The 25769-nt window shown below is 33.6% G+C and overlaps 1 pseudogene; it reads left to right on the top strand.

Moving 5' to 3' along the window:
- The window catches only part of LOC149536405 (SNF1-related protein kinase regulatory subunit gamma-1 pseudogene), a 178852-nt pseudogene extending 154853 nt beyond the window's left edge, over positions 1-23999 (top strand).
- Positions 24000-25769: the final 1770 nt, after the last annotated feature.

Consider the following 25769-nt stretch of genomic DNA (forward strand, 5'->3'; position numbering starts at 1 on the left):
ATTAATGGGAAACCAATACCAACAATAATACCAAAAGAAACTTAATACATTTTATTGAAATCTCTCCCTATATTAGTATGTGTCCTTCCTCTGTATAGGTTATTGTTTGCTTTGCAATCTCTCTTCTTCCTCTTAAGATAAACTCTCTTCAAGATATTTAGTGTAAACTCTTCCTCTTTGTCGAATAAAAATCTCCCTCTTTGAAAACAATGTCAAATACTTGTCATCTATTCATGTAGATATCTACAATTTTGGATTTCTTGATAAGATTCTACATCTATCACCTTTCTTGTGACTGTAAATCTTATGTTTAAGTTCCTTCCTTGCTTTAGGAAATTCCTAAAGTAAGATCCACTACATCAAGTTGTAAAGTATGTCATTCAACTTGGTTGATGTAGAACACTACTATTGCTTCTTTAAGTAGCTTGAGGTAGGGGTATCATCCCTATCTTACCTCTAAGATATTCATGAGTATCTTTAGGTAAAGACTTTGTAAATATATCAGCTATGTGTTCCTTTGTATCCACATATTCTATTCTCACTTCTTTTTTCATGAACCAATTCTCTCAAATAATGATATTTGATTGCAATGTGCTTTGTCTTTGCATGCATCATATGATTCTTAGATATGTTTATAGTACTTGTATTGTCATAGTAGATTACCAAAAGTGTAGTGATTTCTTCCTTCATTCCTTCAAGTAACTATTTGATCCATACCACATTTGTACAATTCATTGCAACAACCACATATTCAACTTCAATAGTAGATTTTGAAATACATTTCTATTTCTTGCTAGTCCAGGAAACCAATCTTTTTCCTAAGAAAAATGCTCCACCACCTATGCTTTTCCTATCATCAATGTTTCCATCCCAATCAGCATCTGTATATGTTCTCAATTCAACTTAACATTCTTCTTGTATTATAGACCATAGTCTTCTGTACCTTTTAAGTATCTCATAATCCTTTTACCAACCATTTTGCAAAAATCCCAATAGCTAGTGCAATGTCAGGTCTGCTATGAACTACATATTGTAAATCTCCAATCATAGACATGTACAATGTTTCATTTACCTCAATAGAATCATCAATTTTGGATAGTTCATGTCCTATTATCATGGGAGTACTAACGGGTCCTAAATTTTCCATACCAAAAATCTTCAAGGTTTCCTTTACATACTTGGATTGAGTAATGTAAATACCATATTTCATCTAATATACTTGTAATCCAACAAATAATTTTATTTCTGCAAATGTAGACATCTCAAATTCTTTCATCATTTAATTTGCAAATGTCTTACATAATGCATTTTGTCCTCCAAATATGATATCATCGACAAACATTATAGCTAGTAAAATTCCTTTACCTTCTTTTGTCTTCAAATATAGATTGTTGCTGTCATCAGTCTTCTCAAAACCAATCTTCATATGATAATTATGTAGTCTTTCATACCATGCTCTGGGAGCTTGTTTTAAACCATATAAAGCTTTGTGCAATCTATACACCATGTTTTTATTGTTTGGATCAAAAAATCCTTTAAGTTTTTCAATGTAAACCTCCTTTTCTAGTGTACCATTCATAAATGCTAACTTAATATGCATTTGACAAACTTTGAATCCTTTATAAGCAAAATAAGAAAGCATAGTTCTTACTCCTTCCAATATTGCAACTGGGGAAAATGTCTCTCCATAGTCAATTCCCTCTTCTTGTGCATAACCTTTGTACACTAACCTTGGCTTATTCCTTATTACTTCACCATTCTCATCTAATTTTATTTTGTATACCCACTTTGTTCTAATAACATTCTTGTCCTTTGGTCTCAGTACTAGTGTCCAGGTTTTTCTTCTTCTCAATCTATTCAATTTCATCATTCATGACTTCAATTTAGTCTTCATTCTCTAGTGTATCATTCACTATTTTACTTTCATGTATTCTTAAAAAACATGTTTCATTCCTTAATTGGTTCCTTATCATTGGTCCATCCTCTTTTTCTCCAATGATTTATTTACTAGCATGATGCCTTCTAACATATTTTGATAATCTTAGATTTGTTATTCTTTCTTCAAAATTAGGTCATTCATGAAATTCAATCTCAAGTTTACTATGTACTTCTCTATTAGGTAACTCAACATTCCTTTCCTATAAACTAATCTTGGCATTAGAATGTACCTTAGCTTTTGACTATAACTTGACATCCATTGTATGTGACTCGACAATCATGAGTTCTTGTTGATCAAAAGCTTGGCTCACAAAATCATCAGCATCAACAAATATGCCTTCATAGTAGTACATAAAGGTTTTTTAATTCCCAACTTCGTTATTTTGTTCATCTTCATTTATTTCTATATATTCATCAATTTTTCATATTTGCACTTTCCACAACTTTGTTAGTGTTAGTGTTTAATCACTTATAATCTTTACTTCTTGTTTCGAAATATCCTAAGAATATACCATTTTCACTTTTTTCAATTTTACCATTTCTATTGTCCTTAAGAATATAAATTTTTCTTCCAAATACTTCAAAATATTTGACATTGGTTGTGTATCCATACCATAATTCAAAAGGTGTGAAGTTTGTACCTTTCTTGACGTATACTTGGTTCAAGGTATAGATAGTTGTACTAGTAGCTTCTCTCCAGTATTTCAAAGCAACATTGTTCTCCATTATTAGTGTTCTAGCACAATCCATCACAAATTTGTTTCCCCTTTTAACTATCCCATTTTGTGGAGGGGTTCTTGGTGCAGAAGTTTTTCTTTTGATTCCTTTGTCATTGCAAAAATTGTGGAATTCATTCAATGTTAACCCTCCACCTTTGTTAGTATCTCAATCATTTCAAGATTTTACCAATTTCCTTTTCAAAATTTTCCAGATACCACTTAAACATTTGAAAAGCATTAGCTTTTTCTCTAAAAAAATCACTGTCATCATTCTAGAGTAATCATCAAGGAATAGAATAAAATACTTGTCACCTTTGCATCTTTGTACATCAATTAGTACACATAGATCTATATGAACTAATTCTAGAATTTATTTTGAAATATTAGTCTTACTCATAAAACTAGACTTTTTCATCTTACCTAACTGACATTGTTTACAAATCACATTATCAAGTTTCTTTACTTTTGGAAAACCTCTAACTCTTTTCATCTTATTGGTACTAACCAAGTTGTCAAAATTTACATGACATTATGTTTTATGCTATAGCCACACATCATTAGATTGTACAACAAGACATGTTGCTTCATACATGTCACGATAAAATAGATTACCTCTTGTCTAATTGCCACTTCCAATGAGTTCTCCATCAACATCATAGATCTTAGCCTTCTTGTGTTCAAATTCAACTTGGCATCTTGAACTATTCAATTGTGATACACTCAATAGAATATAGTTAAGTCCTTCCACATAGTAAGCTCATTATCACACATGATCTTGTTTGTCAATCTTATTGATCTTTTACCTTTCACTGGACATGATGCATCATTACCAAACCTATAATTATTTCTATTATAATTCTCAAGGGTTATGAACTTACTTTTGTCCCCAATCATGTGATGAGAACATCCATTGTCAATGATCCATCTATCACTTTTGGTTACATAAGATACTAATGCAATTGCTTCATCTTCATTTGAACCATCTTTCATAGAAACATAGACTATGTCTTCATCATGATCATCTAATTTATCATTAATTTTTTGTTCAAAAATGTAGCAAGCCTTCTTTCCCTTATCTTTATAACTTTTGTTACTATCATCTTTTCTACTTCTATATTTATTTTCATTTTTGTTGTTTTTCTTCTTAGGACATCCTGCTGCAATATGAACAACTTCATTACAATTAAAATATATGATAGATAACTTACCTTTTTATTTTCCTTTACCTCTATGAAATATCCTAGCCAACAATGCTTCCAATTCTTCTAGATCTTCATCATATTTTTCATTGTGACTAGCAACATGCTTGACCTTTTTCTCTCCTTTAGGTTCTTTGAGTGTTAGTTTAGCTTTGAAAGAAGAGTCAATATTTTCAAATTTGAAACTATAAAAATTTGAAAGTTCATAAGCAGTGAGTTTACCAACTAGTCCTTCAAGGGTTAGATCGATACTAGGAGTACAATTCAATACTTCTATAGTAGATACTCTAATAACATAGATAGGCAAAAGGGTTCTCAACACTTTTCTAATCACAGTTTCATCTTCAATCTTTCCATTAGATCCTCTAATTGCACTTACAACATCCTTGATTCTTCCACAATACTGAACTATAGTTTCACCTTCTTGCATTTTCATATCATCAAATTTTCCTCTTAGACTTTCTACCTTGGCTCTCAACACATTTTGTCTCCTCCATAGATTTTTTGTAGAGTATCCCACATTTCTTTAGCATTAACACATTCTTTGATGTCATCAAACTCTGAATAGATTAGGGTAGATGCAATCTCCAACATTGCTTGATTGTGTTCTTTCTTTTCTTTTAGTTGTTGTGCAGTAAGGGTTTCAACAACTTCAACATATTCAGTGGTCACAACTGACTATACAAAATCTCTAAGTCCTCCTAGATGCAGCTTCATCAAACTTAGCCATCCAAGAATTTTTTCCCTTTTTAGCTTGGGTACCTCATTTTTGTCTATCTTGATCTTTAGTTTCAAGTACCTTCAAATTTTTTACTCTCAAGCACCAAACCCTCTGATATCAATCATTGGAATAATTTAGAATAACTAAAAGGGTTGGGGGGTGGGAGTGAATCAATTATCCAAGGTGCAAATGTACATATAAAACTTTTTAGTACCCAACAAATACATGTGCATGCATTGATTAGATCATCCAATGACTCAAACCTTTGTATATTACTATCCTAGGTCAAATGAACTTTGTAGAAATGTGAAAATGAAATATCACAAATTCAATCACACAATTTGGCACAAAGATTTAACATGGAATCCCAATTCGAGAAAAACTACCAGTAAAATGCTACCAATTTTCACTCTTCTGAAGTGAGCTCTGTAAGGAGAAAACCTTGGTAAAGGTTATAATGCACATTGTTAAATGTGATCTTGACTAAAAGATTTCAATCACCCTATTAAAAGTGGGCCTTGTTAGAGGAATTTAGAATATTCTATTAGAATGGCACCCAATTAAAGGATTTACTCATGACTGTTAGGTCAACCTTAATCCAAAGTCTAGACTCATACAATTTCTAGAAAGCAGTAGTAGGACTTGATCCGATACCAAAACAACTCACTTGCAAATTTTAGATCTCTCATTCAACTCTCCATTTTGGTTGGCATTCATTCTCCTTCATCCTTCATTGCTTTCTCACCCTTCAAACCTTCACCTCCTTAAGCTTTCTTGCTTAGTATGCCAACTGTAGGTTCATTCCTTCTACCACCATATGAAGCAACACCTCTAGACTCCTTCTCTTTCTCACTCACATTTTTCTTCTAGCATTGTATCTCCTTAAATATAGAATTTTGATCTTTTTCCACTTAATCACAATCATCCATGTTAAGGTTAGGTTAGATTCATTAAATCCCTTCTTTCCATTATGTTACCTCTAGAAAATCCTCTTACAATCCTCTTCAAAATCATCTTGAAATGGTTATCTTGAATTTTGTGACACCAACTCATCAAGCTTATCTTCAACACACTTCAGATAATTCAAGAAATCAACTTATGTCAACTCAGATTCATCAAATCTTCATCAAAATCTTTATACTATTACTCATCAATAACATGCTTCTAATGCTTGGTCAACACTAGGTTTCTTGGTATTAACTAAGTATTTCTCGATCAATACTGCCACTTTTCTAATGCTCGACACATACTATCTTTTTTCTTGGCTTGAACTAAATGCTTGGCTTGCACTGTTTGTTGAATTAGGCTTGGGAGATAAATTCTTTTTGCTTTGGCTTCTTTTTGTCTTTCCTTCAGTATCCTTTAATTATAGCCTTAAGTACATAAACAATATACTATATCATCAAAGCTTTACTTAGTCTTAGTGCTTCTTTTATACACCATATAACTCAACCTTTCTGTAGGTACTTTTGTTATCATTTATTTTCAAATCCTCTTCATCAATCAATTAAATGATAGCATTCTAACCAAAGTTAGCAATTATCTTACCAACAAGTAGCAGATTTGACATTAGTGACAAATAATGATTATTCTCATAATAGGTTTCATACTACAATAATCTTCTTTTTCAACATTATACCTCAGAGAGACCTTGTAGCTCAATGACCATAGCTTACAACTCTTATTCCCCTAGAGAGTGACCATGTTTCATCTTATCACCACTTTCTTCTCTTCCTCATCTCTTGCACATGGGACAAAGTGGCCATCCAGTGCTACCACCATTGCCAATCACTCTAGATATATGAGACCACATAGTAGTTACACTCATCAACGACACCCTCCCAACATTTCTCGCTGGTAGTTTAGGGCACCTACTCGCCCTAGCATGCACCCTTCGGTGCATGGCTTCTTCTTATTTAGGAAGGACCCTTAGTCCTTGCCTAATTCTTGTTCTTATTGTGCTCCTTGCTTCTTCTTGTATTTCTTGTTTTTATTGTTTTCTTTCTTTCCTTCGCACTGTTTGGTGTTCTTGCAGCTAGTGTTCTTTTATCTTGTATGCTTTTTAGTCCCATAGACCCTTGTGGTCTCTTGTTGGACATTAATAATTTTATCTTATCTTATGTAACAAAATCAAAATAATATATACTCAAAATATATCAAATCTATTCAATATATATATTGAACACACACACAAAAAAAAACTTGTTAAACTCATATAAAGTATTTAAATCAACTTAAATTAAATTGTCAAATATTTAAAAAAAACCCTACCTTTATGATTTCACAAAAAACTAGATTTTATATTACAATCAAAAAATTAATTTAAAATATTTTTTAATTTTCTAATCTCTTGATTCCATATCTTTGTCCTTTAAAAAATTATGATTTCAATAATTTCTATTATAGAAATTGGTTGTTACTAAATTCTCTTAGTTTATAAGGAAGATATTTTTTATTTTTTTAATGTTCATTTAAAACCAAATTCATTTATATTTATATTTTTTACAATCTAAGTTATGTGAACTTGGGAACTGCCATAAGGTATTCCATTATCATTTGAAAAAATGATGAACAAAAGTAAAATTTACATAATTTCATAATTTATATTATTCTTTAAAAAAATGAAAACTGAAATAATACAAGATATATTTATTCCCTTGAATAAATATAGTGTTGGAGAAGATGAAAGATCTTAGAACTGTGAACATACAATCATTGAAATGAGTTCATGGAGATCAAAAAAATGCTTGAACAATGCCATAACCATAATTTCTTTCATTATTGAACTAATGATCTTCCAAACTAATAGATGAAATTGAAGAAAAATAAGGGTTAGTTTAGGGATTAACTATTAAGAAAAAAATGTAAATGATTATGGAGTTCTGTATCAACCAGTTGAACATGGAAATGGAGAGGAAATGAATATAAAGTTGTAATAACTTAAGATGTTATAATGGATAACAAGAAAACAAATGAGGAAAAGGAAATGGATAATAGAGTTGAAGAAGTGAAGAGTAAAGTTCAAACTATGGAAGGCACTTTGCAGAGAATTGCTAAGCAAAGCTATAACACTCTAAAAGAATCAAATGAAAACATAAAAGTGCTCATAAAAAAACTTGAAGAACATAGGGATAGTAAGGAGGATGACCAATTTCCCAATGGTGGGAAGAATAAAACTCTAGAGTATGGTTCAAGAAAGAGAACCATATCCAACACAAAGAAAAAGGACATCCAGGAACCTGAGAAAGATCTTCCTGACCTAAAAGAGGTGGCTAGAAGAATCAATGAGCTAGAGATTTAGGCTACAGATATCCTAAGAGAAATTGCCTGAGCCTTTCTCTTCGCTTTTTGGGCTTGTCCTAGTTTTCTTTGCTCTGCTTCCCTATTTTTCTTTTTTTTTTATGGGAGGTTGTTGTTTTTGTTAGTGGCTTTTATGCTAATTATATTTTAAGTGCTCTATCTATGTTTTTCTTTTACTTTTGTAGGGTTTCAGGGCCACATTAAAACTTATTTTCCTTAATCAAAAACTTAAGATGTGATAATATTCTTTAGTACAAGTTGAGATTTTACAACTTCATCTAAAAATTCATAGCTTCATAGGGTTCTAATGAACTCCACTCTAAAACTAGTAAATATCTAAACTCAAAATAAAATATCATATAGGAAATTTGTTAGTTATGAAAGATAGAGAGAACATAATAAGATTATATTTTCCTAAATAGCCATGATTCTATGGAGGGAGATTCATATCTTAGATCTATTAAACATCATTTGAAAGAACCCCTAACCCACACATATTGATTATTATTAACATTTATATTGCATTGCATTAACAACCATTATTTGGGCAAAGTGGAAATAACCGATAACAACTTACATTTGGAGAGGGTTAAATTTAGATGGAATTTTGTCAAAGAGTATACATGACATCTGCATATTTTGCATACATGTCTAACAAGGAATTTCCAATGATCATAGATGACCACAAAAAAAATTGTCAATTATACTTTCATGGATGTTCATACTCAATATTAAAACTTCTATACTTTGATGGATGTTCATTCTCAATGTTAAAAGTTCTATTTTATCACATGTTGGGAGGATGTTAGGAGGATGTTGGTAAAGGTTGTGAGATTTGGTGTCATTCTGTCCAATTTTATTTTCTTCAAAATTTCAAAATTCTCAAATTAAATTTACTATTTTATAATTATTAAATTTATTTCATATTATAGTTTAGCAAAAAAAATTCTATAAAAATATACTAGCCACTTGTTTTATCCTAATTTTATGCATTTAAAAAAAAAAAAATAAAATTTCTATGAATATTCATAGACTCGGTAGCAATTTGATAAGAGCAATTTTGACATAGGTTGCAACTATGATAGACATGTATGTAAAATTTGGATGCATAGAAAAAAGAATATAAACAGTATATTAAAATGTCAAAGTTGAGGTGAATTGCAGCAAATGTGACTCTATGGTGGGAGTTCAATCCATAATAGCTCATTGGCTATCACCAAACTTTTAATAAACTTTATAAAAGAAAAAATATTTAAAGAAAAATTTAATCATTGAGAGTTGAATTTAAAAAATAGAGACATGCACATTCACTCCCATTCCTCCCTATGATATTTATATCTAAACAATCCATTCTTGTTGGGCATTGAAATCGATAAATGGGTAGCATAATTTGGAGCATTGGAATTAACTTAAGTATTAGAGCATATCTCATCCTTAATATATCAATTATCAAAACAATAAGATTTTGAAATTGAAGACATACATATATTCTCTGAACCTGAAAAAAATTTAATAATAAACATTTAAAGTGACCATGGAATTGGTAAGGAGAGCTAGTTACATCTTATAAAATCAACTGCTAAATGTTTATGGTTTAAAAGATAGGTACCTTTACGACACTAGTGGTGATGAGATGCTCATTTCTTACAACAAAGTTGAAGAAGATGATGATAAAATAAATTATTCAATATGTATTACCAACACCTCCAGTGATCATTGTTGTTGTAAGATTGATGTGAATGATGAAACTTGCATGAATTTGTCATTTACTAAGACCAAAATTCAAGAGGTTCTTCAAGAAATTACCATCTTATTATATGATGAGGATGACAATGAAATTTATACAGGCAATAAAAAAGGGTTTGTACACATTTGGTCAAACTAAATGTGAATGAGAAAGTAATGGTTATTTTCAATTATAAGTATATTACCATGTTTATCCTTTTTCAAATTGGTTTTTTAGTGTTTGTATTGGAGTATTGAACATTTGTGTGGGACATTTATGAGTGAGGATTAATCAAGATTATCAAACTTGTCAATTTTAATTCAACCAAATTTGAAATTATCTCTCCTTTGTTTGCATTCTACATTTGCAATGCTACCCAAATTTGAGATTATCTTTCTCCTTTGTTTGCATTCTACATTTGCCATGCTACCTAGATTTGGGATTATGTTTCTCCTTTGTTTTCATCTACATTTGCAATGGTGTGATTTAATTATATTTTATTTATATCTAATATTTTATTTCATTGATTGCATGGTAGGCACCAAATGGTGTTTGTGGGGATGCTCTTATCACTTTTTCAATTAGTGAAGTACCTTTTTTGCATTCAACCGTGCAATTTTAGTGGAAGAAGGTTACCCAATATACATAATATGTTGCACTTTTGACAAAAGCATATTGTAATTGAATAGATTCTAAAGAAACAAAAGTAAGAAGAGACTAGAATTATATACGTAAAAGTTAAATAATAATTTATATTTATTTTACTTAAAAGAAAATCTTAAAGGAAAAAATTGTTAAATCCTTTTTTTTCAATATATTATAATGTAAGTATATATTTCTATCAATATAATCAATACACTTTGTTTAAGTACAATTGCTAGTGATTATTTTCAATTGTAAGTAGAGATGGTTGGACTCTCTACTGTTTGAAATGATTTGGTCCATATAATTTTTACAATATTTGAGATCAAATAATTGAAAAATCTAATAACATTCATTTGTACTTGTCCAAATAGTTTTTCATGAAGGTTCCTAGGAATTGGACTTCAAACATTAACAAAGAATATCTCAATATCTAAAAAGTAGGAAATACAAATTAAATTTGGATGTAATTTTACAAAACAAAATAATTTTTAAAGCTTTGAAATCATTGATTGTTTAAATAATGAATTGAAATATAAAATTCAATGTTTGATGTCAAACGTTTGATTTCACCATTAAATCTCATGTTCTCTTGACTAATGTTTAGTATTTTGTAGAAAACATTTGATAGAAAAATGATTTATTAACAACAATTTTGATTTTAAAAATAGATCAAAAGTTTGCACAAATACAAAATAACCAAGAAATGGAAAGTAGACATAAAACCCTTACATTTTATATAAAAATACCTAGAAAGAGAAAAAAATATGTGACTCTAACAAAAAATAAGATAATTATTTATGTTAGAAAAAAATGTACATAATTATTAGATGGCTTAAACATCACACTAAGGCTTGATTTCTATGTTAGAAGTGTTAAATAGTCAAAGTTTTTTTTTTTTTTGAAGTTAATTTCTTCCTTAGTGTGTAATGTTTAAGGGTGGCCCATAATTAAAGTGTAGGATAGATCATGGTTGAAATATGGAGTTCTTAGCAACTACATTTAAAAGATTGCTAAAAGATTGGTTGATGTATGAAATGTATGTAGATGTAAAATTTATATATAATGTGTACTATAGCTTGGTAACGGTATATTGGATGGTCATGGAAATAAAATAGTTTCATGTACACTCTAGCACAAGTGTTTAACATTTTTTGTTTAAAGATTGCTTAACAAATCCAAACCCTATGAGAGTTTTCCATGCAATTCTTTCTCTGACAAGTTTTGAAAAAATTGTTCTTTAGGTCACCATGAGAATAGTAGCATTCAGATTTCTTAGATGAAACTTAGTAAAAAAATTCTCTTCTATAGGAATATAGGCATGCACAAATTTTAAGGAGTGTATGCTTATGCATCTATACATGAGATGCTATTTGTATTAGATTTTATGAATATCTTATGATGGTAAGATTGCTATCAATCTTATAATTGCCAATTGTAAAAGTGATCATGGGGTCATTAGTATTTTTGAAATTGTAACAGTCATAATTTAGAGTAGGTGTTATTGAATGAATTGTAAGAGTTGTAATCATTGATTCAATATGTTAACGATGTAGCTTCAATTGTGTGTCTATGTGTATAATGATTGGGATAGTGATGACTTTGTTGATTGAGATAGAGCTCTTTGTTGAGCTCTCCCTTTTGCATCTCTTCTTGTCTTAGTAAAAATTACACCCCTCTTTTAGTAAAAAAGTATACTAGCCAATGAATAATTGAAGCTTATCATATTTACTTGAAATGAGACACTAATGATGTTACTCAATTAGATGTATATATATACACACACACACACATATATATACACATATGTGTATGTATATATGTACACATATATATAGATACATACATACATACATATATATATAGACATACATACATATATTTACATGTATATATACATGTCTATATATGTGTATACACACACACACACACACACATGTGTGTGTGTGTGTATTGATAAATTAATTATTATAATAACATTATTTACATCTAATTGAGAAACATCATTAATGTCTCATTTCAAGTAAATATGATAAGCCTCGAATATCCATGGGCTGCTATACTTTTTAATTAAAAGAGGGGTAAAAAATTTATCAAGACAAGAAGACATACAAAAGGAAGATAGCATAGAGGTCTATCCCAATCAACAAGGGCATCAATTTCATGAGATAATTTTGGGTTAATTTCTCCCTATCTGTAATATTCCAATCTTGCACATGATCAGAAGCCCATTTAGCCAAGAAATCCACAACTCTATTCCACTCTTGAGGGATGTAAGTAAATCAAGCAGATTCCAAAATTCTTCAAAAGAGAAGAGATTGATTAACAACTAAAGCTAGAGGCCAACGTACATCCTTAAGCACTTACGAAGTAAGCAAGTTCACGACCACTAAGGAGTTAGACTCACATCCATGGGCTTCTATAATAACATATATTATAATATTAATTAATTAAGAAGACATAGGGTCATGGCCTTACCACATAATGTCATGCCCCTATCTGGGGTCTCTTCATTCATATTAAAGTCATGTTTGTATTGTTATTGGAAACATATGATATCACTCATAGTACTGGGATACATACATACACCAGAAACTATATTCTCCACCACAATGACTCATATATACCTATGACTATATCCTTTGATACTATCACAATAATATATTAATTTCCATCAAATGCATTCTAGGTATGTGGAATATTACTAATCAGTAATAATAAAGGATAAAGGATAATATTGCAAGTCCTAAAGTGCAAGTTTGAATCCATTATTTATATTAGAATTATCATTCAATTAGTTTGAATTGAGACAATAAAAATTATTATTACACTCTATCTAATTTGTATTCCTCAAAATACTATCAGAAGTAGGTTGATAGAGTTCAAATAATTGTATTGATTGAAATTATTATTCAAATCCATAACTTACATAAAAAACCAATCTAATGAGTAACAATGGTTTCTAGTAACAATGTCATGATACTTGATTAAAGATAATTTCTCTTTTCCTTGAGAGTCCCCATCCTTTTGAATAGCCTTTTCCACTTCATCCAACACAAGTTTAACATCCTCTTTTTTGAATGAAAATATCACCAAAGGTCTCCTTATTCCATATTTTCACTTTGTCTTTAACAAAGTAAATTTTCTTCACAATTTTGAACATTATCGAACCTTCCACCCTCACCCTCCACCACTTGGAGATCTCCAAAATTTGAATGTTCTAACCATATCCGCTCAAATCTATAAAGGGATATTTCTCTCAACTCCCAACGGTTCTGCCAACAAGGAGATCAGAAAATGATGACAACGAATTTTGGAAATTGAAGAAAGAGAGAAATTAAAATTGTTAAGTCAATACTAGAGAGCAATGCTCTATCTAATTTGACTTGGATAAGGTTCTTACCCCTTCTATGATTAGACCAAGTAAAAGGACCTCCCTTGAAGGTCCACATCTAGAACTTTTTGGTTAATAAATTTATAAGATCCATACACCCATTGAGGTGGGTCTGCATAGTAATGTCTCTAATGTAGGAGCATCCTTGGTTGGCTTGCAATCCTGCATGTTGATGTGGTTTGACCTTGGAGTTGGAGGACAGTCAAAGAATGAAGTGTGACTCAGTAAATATTGAGTTGGTTTGGTTGACGTGTTAACCAAGTGACTTAGTTAATGAAGATGTCTGGTAATGCTTGGGGCACTCGGCAGATACTAGGAGATCTGTTTGCACTAGGAGCTCAACAATAGTGTTGTCAGAGTCAACTCAGTCTATGAAGGGGCTTGGTTGCTTCAAGAGGACTTGACACATATTGGTGCTTGGTTAGTGAAGGGACTTCATTATGTCTAGTGGAATGCTGACACTCAACATGGTTTTCTCTGACACTCGATTTGGTCTTGGTCCCTATGGTGCCCGAGTTGTCTGTGAGTTGACTTTTAGCATTTAATTTGTGTATGGATATTTAGTTTGTGTTGTAGCCAACTTGTGGCTTATGCAAACATTTAATATAAGGGTTTATTTTAATTTGTAATGGACTAGGCCAACCTATGGCTTAGTTAGGTATAAGTAGAGGTGTTTTGTGAAGTCTTAAGGAGAAGGTAAATCATCTAGCTTGGAGAAGAGGATGAAGTGTAGGAGTAAATTTTGAGAAGGGTGTTGTCACAAAAGTTTGCACCCACGTCCAAATTTTTTACCTAAGGACAACCTTGTGAAACATGGAAACAACCTCCAAGCTATGGGACTTGAACTATGAGGTTGAGTCTCTAGAGAAGGCCAACTTCCTTTACGATTAGGGTGCACCTAACTACTCTTGGAGAGGAAAAGGGAGAAAGAATGCATAGAAGAAAATCTACCTATTCTAACCTAAAGGGGTGATGCACCAAAATAGAGTGTTCAAACCAATCTCTGCCCATACATGCACTATTGAACCATCATGACACCAAAAGATATACACATTCAAACTTGCTTTAATCTAAAAATCATATACAGATTAGAAAACCCAAATGAATGACACAAGGAAAGAGAGGATTCACTTATATAACATTCATAGGCCAAAAGAGATACAATCATGGAAGATTAAAGATATCTAAAATACACTAATGAGAGGCAAATAGTTATTGCACTTTATATTAGTGGTTGAAGGAGATAAGGTAGAATGTCATATAGTTCAGAGGAAAAGGGAATTTACACATGAAATTGTAGAGCAATATCATGGAAGTTAGAGAAGAGTCGACCAGAACAAAATCTACAAAAATTGCCTTTATAGTTCAGGCATAACTGAGATATCCTCTAACTAAAGTTACTCCACAACCACCTCCATTAAGTCTTACAGAGAATAATCATGGAGATCTGAAGAAAATCTGATCTGAGCATAGATCCAGATGCAATGATATATGATCTTTGTTGAAACGAGGCCCTGAGAAGACAGAAATGATGCCATTAAATTATCTGACCAAGTAGATAGATCAACTAGGGTGGTGGAGTGTTCTCCTAGGATTAGCAGTCATTCAAGGGTGGTTGGCATTGATCACAAGGATCAGATCGCACAACAAAACTCAATTTTCCCTATTTTTAGCTCGTGAATCAGCAAAGTCAATAGGTCAACCTAACTCTGTCACTAGGATGAGCGATGTGGGCTAGTAGTTTCATTTTATTTGTCCACCTTGCAAGGTCTCCACGCGGTTGACCAACATCTTCTTTACTAACTGTGCTACCTCCTTAAAATCCTGACCGTGACAGTCACATAACCACTAGCTCATTTGTTAATACCTTAACCGTAATGTATTTCCCCAGGCCCGCAAGGACACCTATCCCTCAGGCACTTCCCCACATTTGTTAACTTCCTTGTAACTTCATAATGTGGGAAAGCCCTGATCGTTGATCTCTGTGAGATCAGCGATCGTGAAAGACCCCCATATTACTGCGTTTGCTCTTCAAAATTTTGGGCCGATGAAACACTCGGCATCTAACTCAACCTGACCCGGCCCTAACTGGCATCACCCTGGAGACCCACACAAGAAATTGGTCCCACAAAGACATGTGGAAGCAAGGCACTTGCCCGCATTATTTAATTTCCTTGCATCTTATTAATGTGGGGAAGCACCAACCCTTGATCTTCTTTAAATCTATGGTGATCATAAAATCATGCTGGACTGCATACCTAGTTAGCTAGATGGGCCAATGAAATGCCTCCATTGTACTCTGACTCACTTAACAACTGCCACCAAGGATGAGTCGTCATCACCTTCTAAGAAAGGTGGGCCCACTAGCCACGCATCACAAAAGGGCATGCCAACATTGTTTAACATCCTTGCAACTTCATCTTGCGAGCATGCACTAGCCACTGATCTGATTGCATCAGACAATGGATCTTGCTACTGAATAGAATATCACCTTTTCAAACCAACATGTTCTAACAAGTGCCACAAAAAAAAAATGTATTCCTCTTGAGGAGAGCAGGCCTAGGATGTCACATCATCCCACGCGTTGCAAGGGCGCATACTTGCATTCCTTAACTACCTCACATCTTCATATTGTGGGCATGCACCAGCCATTGATCTCGATAGATGTAACGGTGGAAGGTACAACTAGGAACATGGGATGTCATGGGACATGTGTCCCAAAGTGGCATGCCCGCATTGTCAGAAAGCCTAACAAAAGAAAAAATGCAAGAATGTGGGAACCAATCAAACTGCCAACTCACCCTGCCACCTTTTCCACCCTATCTACAGCTGCTCAAAGAAGATGGACCCACCTACCACGCGGCCAAAAAGCACTTACTTGCATTGTCAGGAAGTTTGACAGAACTTTGAATGTGGGAAAGCGAGTGCCAATAGAATCACCAGTTGGACTAACCTTCCTCCTTTCTGCAGCCCACAAGAAGAACTTGGACCCACTGATTCACATGTTGCAAAGGGGCTTCCCCGCATTACGCAAAGGTAGTGCATTTTCAAAATGCGAGAAAGCACCCACTATAGATTTGTGCTAGATTTGATGGCGCAGAAAGTGCAGGCCAGCAAAAAACATATTTAGGAAATAAGAAAATACAATAAGGTTTTATCGTTTTATTTTTTTGATATTTCCAAGTCATTTAAATAATATAAAAGTGGGGGAGAGGCTGTTGGGTGGGATTAAGCATTCGAATTCAAATTTTTTCACGAGAGGCAAAAAATGGATAACAAAGGGCTAGTAACTAAGGCTTGGTAAACCAAGAGATTTCTTGGTGGGCTTGCGAGCACAATTTGAGATTTTCTTGAGGTTTTCTGCCATAGTTTGGATCTGGACTGGTTGGGATTAGTGTGGAGTTGGATCTTGAGGGATCTTGTTGAACTATTTTTTAATTTCTTTTTGTATTTTTCCCTAACCCGAAAGGTCGTGCAATCGGACATATTGCATGCAAATAGTTGATTTATGAATAAAGTGTTGTGATTTGGTATCAGATCTTGCACTTGTATTTTGTTTCCATTGTGTAGTTATTTGCAAGGATCTGGATTACCTCTAGAAGGGGTACCTTTGGATTCTCGTTGCATCAAGTGGTATCAAAGCACAGTTGTTCTTGAGTGTGTAGACCAAGCGTCGAAGTTGAGGCAGTTTGCACTAGGACTTCGGTGAAGGTTGGAAGATAAGGTTGATCTCATGGAGCTGTTCGATCTTTTGGATTTATGGATTCATTACTTTGGGTTTGCAAAGGATCTTGGAAGATGCCTCCAAGAAGATTGGACCCTAGGGCAATTGATGATCTTAGTGATGTTGTGGAGGAAAGGATCTCAGAGAAGATTAAAGAAAAATTCTGATATGAGATTGCATTGATGAAGAGTGACATGATTACCAAAATTGTAAGTGTTATAGGTGGTGTATCTTGGATATGAGGAAGTTTATGAAAACTTTTAAGTTTCTAGATCGAGTGGTGAGCACAAAATTGATTGTGTGAAGAGAAATATGAGAAATAGGGTTGGTTAGTTTGCTAGACCTAGATCTCAATTAAAACTAAAGCATAAGATGGAGGTTTCTAATTTCTTGGGTACTTTGAATCCTGAAGATCTGATTAATTAGATTGGTAAATGTGAACACTACTTTGAGTTAGAGCATATTGGAGATCCACTTAGAGTAACGTTGGCATAAATGGAATTAAAAGGGCATGCTACTCTTTGGTGGAAAGAAATGCAAAGAAACAGAGAGGAGGAAGGTGAAATGAAGATCGCTAGATGGAGGTTGATGGTAACTAAGTTGAAGGCTAAGTTCATTCCTACTGATTATGGACTTGATTTATTCAAGAGGTTATAGAATTTGAAGCAGAAAGATATGACTATGAAAGATTATATCAAGGAGTTCTACAAGTTGACTATTCGCTCTGGGTATAGAGAATTGTCAAAGGAGAAGGTAGCTAGGTGCATTAATTGTTTGAGATTCAATATCCAAGATGAGGATGGTATATTGAAGATTGATTCAATTGAGGATGCTTATCAATATGCCCTAAAGATAGAAGATAAGTTGAAGAGGAAAAATAAAGGTAACTCTAGAGGGAAGGAGAAGTAGGATAGCTCAATAAAAGCTAAACTGAGTGAAGAAGATGAACCATAACCTATTGACTAGACGACAAGGATAGGCAAAGGTTATTTTCTACACATTTGGAGAAGTAGGACATATATTTTATGAATGTCCAAAGGTTGGCGACAAAAGAGTTGTTGTGAATGAGGTTGAAGGTAATGCCAGTCAACCTAAGCAAGGAGAGAGTTTGCTAGCTCAATGAGTACTAGTTGGTCAAAGGACACTAGATTCTTGTGAGAGGACTAGTTTGTTTAGGACTCATTGTAAGTCTGGTGGTAAAGTCTACAATATGATTATGGATGGTGGTAGCATTGACAGCCTTTTTGCTAAGGAGATGGTTCAAAAACTCAGTTTGAAAAGAATGAAACATCCTTATCCTTATAGGGTTGGTTGGTTGCAATGTGAACATGCTTTAGAAGTGAGGGAGCAATGCCTTGTTGATTTCTAGATTGGAAAGTATAAGGATCAAGTGTTGTCTGATATTGTCGAAATGAACATTTGTCATGTGTTGCTTAGTATACCTTGGTATTATGATTGCAGGGTTGTGCATGATTATGTCAAGAATTTGTTTTCCATTGTGAAAGGTGGTAGAAAGAATTCCCTAATTCTTTTACAAAATGAAGAGCTCGGTAGGTGGAACCTGAGTTTTGCTAGCCGAGTTGGGTTAAAGGATTCTAGTAAGGTTGGAGATCAGCATGGAAAGTAGACTTGTAGTACACTATAGATGGATGTGAAGACGTAGAAGAAGATCAAGGGAAAGAGTGTACAAGTTGAGCACTTAGAGGATATGTATGTGAAGAACCAATTTGGCATTTATGTGTTGAATACCAAAAGATGTTCTTCTAGCTACTGAAAACTCTGATGTAGAAGCATCCTTGGTGGGCTTGCATTCCTGCATGTTGGTGTGGTTTGACCTTGGAGTTGGAGGACTTGGTCAAAGAATGAAGTGTGAATCAATTGATATTGAGTTGGTTTGGTTGTTGTGTTAACCAAGTAACTTTGTTAATGAAGATGTTTGCCGATACTTGGGGCACTTAGCAAATACAGGGAGCTCGGTTTGCACTGGGAGCTTGACAGTAGTGTTTCCTGAGTTAGCTTCGTCTATGAAGGGGCTTGGCTACTTTTGGAGGACTCAACACATACTGGTGCTTGGTTAGTGAAGGAACTCGATTATGTCTAGTGCAATGCTAACACTCAGCATGGTTTTCTCTAACACTCGGTTTGATCTTGGTCCCTGTGGTGCCCGAGTTGTTTGTGAGCTGACTTTTAGCATTTAATTTGTGTATGGGTATTTAATTTATGTTGTAGCCAACTTGTGGCTTATGCAAACATTTAATGTAAGGTTTTATTTTAATTTGTAATGGGCTAAGCTTACTTGTGGCTTAGTTGGGTATAAGTAGGGGTATTTTGTGGAGTCTTGAGGAGAAGGTAGATCATCCAACTTGGAGAAGAGGATGAAGTGTACGAGAAAATTTTGAGAAGGGCTAGTAGCCAAGGCTTGATAAACCAGGAGATTGCTTGGTGGGCTTGCAAGCACAAGTTGAGATTTCCTCGAGGTTTTTTGCCATAGTGTGGATTTAAACTGGTTGGGATTAGTGTGGAGTTGGATCTTGATGAGGGATCTTGTTGAACTGCTTTGTAATTTCTTTTTGTATTTGGAACTAACCAATAAGACCTTACAATCGAGCATATTACATGGAAACAGTTTATTTATGAATAAAGTGTTGTGATTTGTTATCAAATCTTGCCTTGGTGTTATGTTTCCACTATGTAGTTATTTGTAAGGATCCAGATTACCTCCAGTAGGGGTACCTTTGGATCCTTGTTGCGTTAGTCTCTCATCTTATCACTCACATTAATAGGAGAATTGAAGTTCCCCATAACAAGCCAAGGCTCATTAAGTAAGAACTTTGCAAGATCTCCAAGACTTTCCTAGAAACCCAAACTATCATTTTTAGTATTGGGTGCATATATATTTGGAAGAATCGAGAGATATTTTTCTCTAATGTGAGTAAACTTAGTACAACTAATGTTATTTTTAGAAAAATGACCTCACCTTGAATAAGGAAGTCATTCCAAAACACAAACAACAACACCTGAAGCTCCCCTCGAGTCACAACCAACCACTTTCCCATTTTTGAATAAAGAGAGCATTTCCATTTGTCTTTAGACATTTTAGTTTCTTGAATCATAACAACATCTAGTTTGTAGTCCCAAATAACATTCCTCAGCACATGTTTTTGTGATGCGTGTTCAAACACCTTACATTCCAAGACATAATCTTCATTTAGAATGTGGCGAGAAGATTTCTCGGATGGTTTTTTTGTTTTTCATCCACAATGTCTTGTTTTCTTGCAAACTCCCTTGCCTCCTTTTTTGATTTTGTACATGTCCAAGCTTCTTACACAAGAATTAAAAAAATGGGGTGACTTTGTCAACAAAGGCTGGCACTTACTATTTAGTCTTCAAAGGAGCTCAAAAAAGATAGATTCAGCCTCTTAGAATCTTTGCACTCCATATCTCTGCAAGAAAAGTTGGGTGCAAGAACATAAGACACCTCTTATGACAAAAGGGGGCCCTGATAATCATTGACGAGATCCTTATTTTCGACAAACTTCACTACGCTTGCTCTTGTTAACTTTGGTATCAAAATGTGAATCTTTTTCTCCCATAGGTTACAAAGATTTTAATAGATAAAAATTGTTCTATTTTAACTTGGTCACCCTTTTCAAATGGTTGTGCACCATGTTTTCAATAACTGCACAAGTTTTATAATTGCTTCCATATTATTTATTTTACTCTTTGATTAATCATTGTATTGAAAATTATACCAAACAAATCTATCCTTAAAATAAAACAAAAATATGATTCTAATCATTCAAAGTCAACTGGTGTTACTATCTGAAACCAAAATGTAAATGGTACAAATTTGAAATTCAAAAAAACAAAATTAAATACATTAGTACTTATTATTAATCATTAATATAGATAGCTTAAATATATTTGGTATAACAAAATTAATCCAATAGCGAACTTGAAATGGTGCAAAAACTTAAATTTTCAAGTAATCAATATTAATATCAACATTTCAATCTCAGAAGGCCTTTAATGTCATCTTTCAATTAGAATTATACTTTCAATCATTCTTAATCATTAATATAAATTACTTAAATTAAACAAAATTAAGCAAATACCAAACTTACTATTAAAAAAAAAAAATTTATTTTAACAGTATAAATATCAATATTTCAGAATGCCCTAGTGCCATCTTTCAACTAGAAATTTTATATAATAAAAGATTTCCTCTTAATATGTTTAGATGCCTTTGAAAATCAGCTATATTACACTTGTTCAAGAAATAGAATACAACCAACAAGAATGTTGAATGTTTAGATGGGTACCAATGGAAAGACGAATGAATCTAAATACTACAAAATTATGCATTTCGGCTTTCCTAACTATACATCCTCATTGAATTTCTCAAATGAGTTCATTGATTTCCCAGGTAGTTGGTTATGCATCTTTTTTAAACTTTGGCCATCTCTCCTCTTACCACTACCAGTTCTTTAAGACACTGTTGTAAGTCAACTTGTAAACTTTTGATGGTATTCTCCTTACCTGCAAGCTATATATAAAATATATCATAGCATTAGTATTCATTATCTAGAAGAAACATAATGATCTTCAAAAGTAAGCATAATGTTCTTTTGACATTCTAAATATAATAATGCTCTTCAAAAGTAAGTATAATCTTCTTTTCACGTTCTAAATAGAAACAATTGAAAGCATGAAAACACATACTTGATTTTCCAAGTCTTTCTCTTTTTGATTTGAGCTACTGAGGCTACCTTGTAGGCTTTCAATGTTACTTCTCAAAACCTCTTGACCCCTTACCAAAATTGTACATTCAGCTCGAAGTTGTTCTATATCAATTGCATTGGAAAATAACTTTTCCCTTAGAATCTTGACAAGCAAATTTTTTGCTCTTAGTTCATGTTGAACTTGTTTGAACCCCTCCTCATTCTGAAATAGCAATCAAATATTATTAGTTGATAGTAAAAGTACCTCTTAGTTATCAAGACAAAGTAGCTGAGATACTAAATGTTACTGATAATAGAAGAAAGAGTACATAAAAATAGAGATGGCAAAGTCTAAATGAACCATCCTTCTACCAACAATATTGGAACCAAACATATACATAAGCTCTAACCTAAAATTCTGAGTTTGTCATCATATCTAGCATTAGAGTTTGAAGATGTACGATAAAACTTGAAGAAATAAGAACATGGGAGAAGGAGAAATAAAGGTAATTAGACAGTAGTTTAATGGGGGTCTATAGTTTTATTTTTCAGTATGTTGCCTGACTTTTGGTCACCCATCATTTTTCAATGTCAAGTCAGTCTGGTGTCTAGGTCTAAGTCCTTCATAGGTAGGCCATCCTTGTCGGGTTTCCCTTTCTCTTGACCTCTCATTTATTTGCCAGGTGGGTTGGTTTAAGTGTTGTCATGTCGGGTAGGTGATAGCTCCTAGTCCGGTAAGGATATCATGTTTTATTGATGATCTTCTTAGATGAAGGATATACAAATCTTTGTTATTTCAGAGATTCATGAAGCAGTATGTGCAATCCAGAAAGACATTTAGTTACTAAGGGCTCTGCAAATTTGGAAGATCTCCAGTGGTAGAGATCAATTCAGATGCCAGTCTTGCTGAAGTGGTCGAATTGCTTGCCAAGAACAAGATATTGAGTGCACCAGTAAGGGATATAAATGCGCCAGATGATGCAACTTGGATTGACAAGTATATCGAGATTGTTGAGTTTGTAGGAATCTCTGCGTGGTTACTTCAATGGTCTCAAGTGTTTGGAATAAACTCATATCCTAAAGCTGATGCTGCAAAGGGAGGTCACTTCTTTGAAATGTTGACATCCTCAAAATTCTATGGGGAGACAAAGGTCAAAGACATATCAGGATCCTTCCGTTGGGCTCCATTCCTACCTGTACAGCCATCTGACTCATTTTTTACAATGCTTCTCTTGCTTTCGAAGTATAGGATGAAGAGCCTCCCTGTGGTTCACATAGGTGAGGGAAAGATTGAAAAAATTGTTACACAGTCTGCTGTAGTGCATATGCTTTCTAAGTGTGTCAGACTCCCTTGGTTTGAGACCTGGGGAAACAACACACTTTCAGAACTTGGCCTTCCAGTAATGAAACCGGATCAAATGGTCAAGTTGATTGAAGATCAACCTGTTCTCCAAGCATTCAAATTGATGAGTGAAAAGCGTGTAGGAGGGCTTCCAATTATTGAGAAAGAAGGAAAGAAAGTTGTGGGGAACATAAGTTTAAGGGACATCCAGTTTTTGCTGATGGCCCCTGAGATATATAAAGAATTCAGATCGGTTACAGCAAAGGTCTTCTGTACGACAGTTAGATCTCACCTCTGGTTAAAGCAAGAGGCATCATCTCCCTTGGAACACGTGATCACGTGCGAAAAGACTGATACTATTGAAAATGTCATATTGAAGTTGGATAATGCAAGAATTCAAAGGATCTATGTTGTTGATAGTCATGGAAATTTAGAAGGTGTTGTAACTCTGCGGGATATTATATCAACATTTGTTCAGGAACCTCCTGGATACTTCGGAGATTTCTTATATCAGGTGGTGCCATTACCCAGGAATAGCACTGTGTGAAGATTTCTTTGTATATAATATTGTAGATCTGGTAAAGAGGGAATATCATACCCAAGACAGACCACGGTCACAGACTGCCCGTGTTTGCAGTTATAGGGTTCTTGAATTCATTAAAAACTTTAAACGGGAAGCATATGATCTGTTGGTTGTATCTTTCAGACCTTACCATGACAAAAATGAGATGACATTATCTGTCATTGATCAGCTCAAGATGGAAACAAACATTGGACAACATAGTGGTGAAAAAGAAACAAATGATTATTCAACCTTTGAAAGATGATGAAGGTAACACAAAAGATGAAAACTGTCATGCTGAGGATTCTGATAGCTTGGAAAAATCTAAAATTGAACAGAATGAAATAGATATATGAATATCCTCGCATCTCATCCTATGATGGTACGGAGTGAACTTGCTACTCAAACAGCAAATTTTGTCTCTAAACCTCTGGATTCGGTGAAGTTGACTATCGAAATTAATAAAGAGAACAATTCTATAGAACTTTCTGAAACCAGACAAGCTGTGCGGTCGGGGAAACTGAGCATGGAACTCGAGTTACGCATAGATACAAGGAATTCAGCCATGCCATGTACTAGAATACTAGATGGTGGTTTCATCAAAGGGACAGATAGTCTGAGCCATACATTGTCATCTCACAAAAAGGAAGTGAAGCTTGAGAGCGGTGATAATTGAAAATTGTGATTATCAAATGGCTTATGGACAGGAAAGAAATGAAATGGATATCTATATCAAGGAACTTATAGATAGAATAAAGAGACCATATTTCTGGGTTGAAGCCTTTTACACATCTTGACATATGGTGACATACATTTTCAACTTACTTTGCAGTTATCATGTCTTAATGCAAAAAAAAAGAAGTACAAGCAATGTAATGTTTGAACACAACTGTTATTAAAAAAGGGGGGCAGAGTATTCCAAGTCGGATTTTTGGACATAAAGAGTCAAAGAATTCCAATAGAGACTATTGCAATACTTTGAGGAATCTTTTTCATTGAATTCATAAAGAATGATACCATTAAAATGGTCAAGGAAGTAAAAGTTAAAAGAATAGGAATCAGAAAAGAGTTCTTATTTGGTAATGCAATGATAAAAGCTGATGTAGATCACCAATCATCAGTAATCAATCAGTGTCTTCATCCATGGTGACTGTTCGAGTTCTCAGATTTGAAAAATCATTTTCTTTGTATTTTGTCTCTTTGTATTCAAAGAAGAGGAAAGGTCATTGGCTCCTATGAGCCTGGTATTGTGAAGATCTATAAATTCTGTAAAGAATTTAGTATATGAGGTCAGCAAACTAGATAATATAGCATAATTAATTCCATTTACAGAGGCTGGGTTTTCTTGTTTGTTGTTCCATTTAGTTCATATTTGCATTTTGGATAGAAAGAATAGTTAGACATGAAACTATAATTGCATATTGAATTCCATTTCACGTCTATGGTTGCAGTAAAGTAATTCTATTTACCCATCATGTATAACTCTTCTCCTATTCATTCTGTTAGTTAGACTCATTGGGACAGAAAGTACAATTATATATGAAACTGTGATATCTGCTTGGATTCCATTTCATGATTAGAGGTTGTAGCATAAGCAATTCCATTTGTTGTTCATGTATAATTCTGCTCCTGTTCTCATTAGTAGAATATGCATTGTCGGTGACATCCTTTTGTTCTCTCACCTTGGGTGCTAAAAGAGTTAGAGATTGCAAATCTAACGGGAGGACAAACTGTTAACCAACACAGTATAACACTACAGTGGGGGGACAATGGTGGGAGGA

The sequence above is a fragment of the Cupressus sempervirens genome, chromosome 10 (genome assembly GCF_028749045.1).
Source record: "Cupressus sempervirens isolate cs-2001-9-10 chromosome 10, ASM2874904v1, whole genome shotgun sequence".
NCBI classification, from domain to species: domain Eukaryota; kingdom Viridiplantae; phylum Streptophyta; class Pinopsida; order Cupressales; family Cupressaceae; genus Cupressus; species Cupressus sempervirens.